Consider the following 5,000-nt stretch of genomic DNA (forward strand, 5'->3'; position numbering starts at 1 on the left):
CAGGGTGCTGAGATGGCTGACGTTTTGCTCCGCTCACGACGGTCACCGCACCACGCAAGAACAGGCCAAAAACTGGCCAAAACAGCCCAAAAACGGGCCAAAACTGGCCATTTTTGGCTGCGCGAGCGAGCGGCGAGCGGCGAACAGCGAGCGAAGCGAGAGGCAGCACCGTCCCTGCTATACGAAAGCCCCATCCAGCCCTGTGCCACCCGGGGGGTTCCAGGGTGCTGAGATGGCTGACGTTTTGCTCCGCTCTCGACGGTCACCGCGCAATGCAAGAACAGGCCAAAAACTGGCCAAAACGGCCCAAAAACGGGCCAAAACTGGCCATTTTTGGCTGCGCGAGCGGCGAGCGGCGGACAGCGAGCGAAGCGAGAGGCAGCACCGTCCCTGCTATACGAAAGCCCCATCCAGCCCTGTGCCACCCGGGGGGTTCCAGGGTGCTGAGATGGCTGACGTTTTGCTCCGCTCTCGACGGTCACCGCGCAATGCAAGAACAGGCCAAAAACTGGCCAAAACGGCCCAAAAACGGGCCAAAACTGGCCATTTTTGGCTGCGCGAGCGAGCGGCGAGCGGCGGACAGCGAGCGAAGCGAGAGGCAGCACCGTCCCTGCTATACGAAAGCCCCATCCAGCCCTGTGCCACCCGGGGGGTTCCAGGGTGCTGAGATGGCTGACGTTTTGCTCCGCTCTCGACGGTCACCGCGCAATGCAAGAACAGGCCAAAAACTGGCCAAAACGGCCCAAAAACGGGCCAAAACTGGCCATTTTTGGCTGCACGAGCGAGCGGCGAGCGGCGGACAGCGAGCGAAGCGAGAGGCAGCACCGTCCCTGCTATACGAAAGCCCCATCCAGCCCTGTGCCACCCGGGGGGTTCCAGGGTGCTGAGATGGCTGACGTTTTGCTCCGCTCTCGACGGTCACCGCGCAATGCAAGAACAGGCCAAAAACTGGCCAAAACGGCCCAAAAACGGGCCAAAACTGGCCATTTTTGGCTGCACGAGCGAGCGGCGAGCGGCGGACAGCGAGCGAAGCGAGAGGCAGCACCGTCCCTGCTATACGAAAGCCCCATCCAGCCCTGTGCCACCCGGGGGGTTCCAGGGTGCTGAGATGGCTGACGTTTTGCTCCGCTCTCGACGGTCACCGCGCAATGCAAGAACAGGCCAAAAACTGGCCAAAACGGCCCAAAAACGGGCCAAAACTGGCCATTTTTGGCTGCACGAGCGAGCGGCGAGCGGCGGACAGCGAGCGAAGCGAGAGGCAGCACCGTCCCTGCTATACGAAAGCCCCATCCAGCCCTGTGCCACCCGGGGGGTTCCAGGGTGCTGAGATGGCTGACGTTTTGCTCCGCTCTCGACGGTCACCGCGCAATGCAAGAACAGGCCAAAAACTGGCCAAAACGGCCCAAAAACGGGCCAAAACTGGCCATTTTTGGCTGCGCGAGCGAGCGGCGAGCGGCGGACAGCGAGCGAAGCGAGAGGCAGCACCGTCCCTGCTATACGAAAGCCCCATCCAGCCCTGTGCCACCCGGGGGGTTCCAGGGTGCTGAGATGGCTGACGTTTTGCTCCGCTCTCGACGGTCACCGCGCAATGCAAGAACAGGCCAAAAACTGGCCAAAACGGCCCAAAAACGGGCCAAAACTGGCCATTTTTGGCTGCACGAGCGAGCGGCGAGCGGCGGACAGCGAGCGAAGCGAGAGGCAGCACCGTCCCTGCTATACGAAAGCCCCATCCAGCCCTGTGCCACCCGGGGGGTTCCAGGGTGCTGAGATGGCTGACGTTTTGCTCCGCTCTCGACGGTCACCGCGCAATGCAAGAACAGGCCAAAAACTGGCCAAAACGGCCCAAAAACGGGCCAAAACTGGCCATTTTTGGCTGCACGAGCGAGCGGCGAGCGGCGGACAGCGAGCGAAGCGAGAGGCAGCACCGTCCCTGCTATACGAAAGCCCCATCCAGCCCTGTGCCACCCGGGGGGTTCCAGGGTGCTGAGATGGCTGACGTTTTGCTCCGCTCTCGACGGTCACCGCGCAATGCAAGAACAGGCCAAAAACTGGCCAAAACGGCCCAAAAACGGGCCAAAACTGGCCATTTTTGGCTGCACGAGCGAGCGGCGAGCGGCGGACAGCGAGCGAAGCGAGAGGCAGCACCGTCCCTGCTATACGAAAGCCCCATCCAGCCCTGTGCCACCCGGGGGGTTCCAGGGTGCTGAGATGGCTGACGTTTTGCTCCGCTCTCGACGGTCACCGCGCAATGCAAGAACAGGCCAAAAACTGGCCAAAACGGCCCAAAAACGGGCCAAAACTGGCCATTTTTGGCTGCGCGAGCGAGCGGCGAGCGGCGGACAGCGAGCGAAGCGAGAGGCAGCACCGTCCCTGCTATACGAAAGCCCCATCCAGCCCTGTGCCACCCGGGGGGTTCCAGGGTGCTGAGATGGCTGACGTTTTGCTCCGCTCTCGACGGTCACCGCGCAATGCAAGAACAGGCCAAAAACTGGCCAAAACGGCCCAAAAACGGGCCAAAACTGGCCATTTTTGGCTGCACGAGCGAGCGGCGAGCGGCGGACAGCGAGCGAAGCGAGAGGCAGCACCGTCCCTGCTATACGAAAGCCCCATCCAGCCCTGTGCCACCCGGGGGGTTCCAGGGTGCTGAGATGGCTGACGTTTTGCTCCGCTCTCGACGGTCACCGCGCAATGCAAGAACAGGCCAAAAACTGGCCAAAACGGCCCAAAAACGGGCCAAAACTGGCCATTTTTGGCTGCACGAGCGAGCGGCGAGCGGCGGACAGCGAGCGAAGCGAGAGGCAGCACCGTCCCTGCTATACGAAAGCCCCATCCAGCCCTGTGCCACCCGGGGGGTTCCAGGGTGCTGAGATGGCTGACGTTTTGCTCCGCTCTCGACGGTCACCGCGCAATGCAAGAACAGGCCAAAAACTGGCCAAAACGGCCCAAAAACGGGCCAAAACTGGCCATTTTTGGCTGCACGAGCGAGCGGCGAGCGGCGGACAGCGAGCGAAGCGAGAGGCAGCACCGTCCCTGCTATACGAAAGCCCCATCCAGCCCTGTGCCACCCGGGGGGTTCCAGGGTGCTGAGATGGCTGACGTTTTGCTCCGCTCTCGACGGTCACCGCGCAATGCAAGAACAGGCCAAAAACTGGCCAAAACGGCCCAAAAACGGGCCAAAACTGGCCATTTTTGGCTGCACGAGCGAGCGGCGAGCGGCGGACAGCGAGCGAAGCGAGAGGCAGCACCGTCCCTGCTATACGAAAGCCCCATCCAGCCCTGTGCCACCCGGGGGGTTCCAGGGTGCTGAGATGGCTGACGTTTTGCTCCGCTCTCGACGGTCACCGCGCAATGCAAGAACAGGCCAAAAACTGGCCAAAACGGCCCAAAAACGGGCCAAAACTGGCCATTTTTGGCTGCACGAGCGAGCGGCGAGCGGCGGACAGCGAGCGAAGCGAGAGGCAGCACCGTCCCTGCTATACGAAAGCCCCATCCAGCCCTGTGCCACCCGGGGGGTTCCAGGGTGCTGAGATGGCTGACGTTTTGCTCCGCTCTCGACGGTCACCGCGCAATGCAAGAACAGGCCAAAAACTGGCCAAAACGGCCCAAAAACGGGCCAAAACTGGCCATTTTTGGCTGCACGAGCGAGCGGCGAGCGGCGGACAGCGAGCGAAGCGAGAGGCAGCACCGTCCCTGCTATACGAAAGCCCCATCCAGCCCTGTGCCACCCGGGGGGTTCCAGGGTGCTGAGATGGCTGACGTTTTGCTCCGCTCTCGACGGTCACCGCGCAATGCAAGAACAGGCCAAAAACTGGCCAAAACGGCCCAAAAACGGGCCAAAACTGGCCATTTTTGGCTGCACGAGCGAGCGGCGAGCGGCGGACAGCGAGCGAAGCGAGAGGCAGCACCGTCCCTGCTATACGAAAGCCCCATCCAGCCCTGTGCCACCCGGGGGGTTCCAGGGTGCTGAGATGGCTGACGTTTTGCTCCGCTCTCGACGGTCACCGCGCAATGCAAGAACAGGCCAAAAACTGGCCAAAACGGCCCAAAAACGGGCCAAAACTGGCCATTTTTGGCTGCACGAGCGAGCGGCGAGCGGCGGACAGCGAGCGAAGCGAGAGGCAGCACCGTCCCTGCTATACGAAAGCCCCATCCAGCCCTGTGCCACCCGGGGGGTTCCAGGGTGCTGAGATGGCTGACGTTTTGCTCCGCTCTCGACGGTCACCGCGCAATGCAAGAACAGGCCAAAAACTGGCCAAAACGGCCCAAAAACGGGCCAAAACTGGCCATTTTTGGCTGCGCGAGCGAGCGGCGAGCGGCGGACAGCGAGCGAAGCGAGAGGCAGCACCGTCCCTGCTATATACGAAAGCCCCATCCAGCCCTGTGCCACCCGGGGGGTTCCAGGGTGCTGAGATGGCTGACGTTTTGCTCCGCTCACGACGGTCACCGCACCACGCAAGAACGGACCATAAACAGGCCAAAACAGCCCAAAAACGGGCCAAAACTGGTCATTTTTGGCTGCGCGAGCGAGCGGCGAGCGGCGAACAGCGAGCGAAGCGTGAGGCAGCACCGTCCCTGCTATACGAAAGCCCCATCCAGCCCTGTGCCACCCGGGGGGTTCCAGGGTGCTGAGATGGCTGACGTTTTGCTCCGCTCACGACGGTCACCGCGCCATGCAAGAACGGACCAAAAACAGGCCAAAACAGCCCAAAAACGGGCCAAAACTGGCCATTTTTGGCTGAGCGAGCGAGCGGTGAGCGGCGAACAGCGAGCGAAGCGAGAGGCAGCACCGTCCCTGCTATACGAAAGCCCCATCCAGCCCTGTGCCACCCGGGGGGTTCCAGGGTGCTGAGATGGCTGACGTTTTGCTCCGCTCACGACGGTCGCCGTGCCACGCAAGAACGGACCAAAAACAGGCCAAAACAGCCCAAAAACGGGCCAAAACTGGCCATTTTAGGTTGCGCGTGCGAGCGGCGAGCGGCGAACAGCGAGCGAAGCGTGAG

The sequence above is a fragment of the Musa acuminata genome, unplaced genomic scaffold (genome assembly GCF_036884655.1).
Source record: "Musa acuminata AAA Group cultivar baxijiao unplaced genomic scaffold, Cavendish_Baxijiao_AAA HiC_scaffold_80, whole genome shotgun sequence".
Taxonomy (NCBI): Eukaryota; Viridiplantae; Streptophyta; class Magnoliopsida; order Zingiberales; family Musaceae; genus Musa; species Musa acuminata.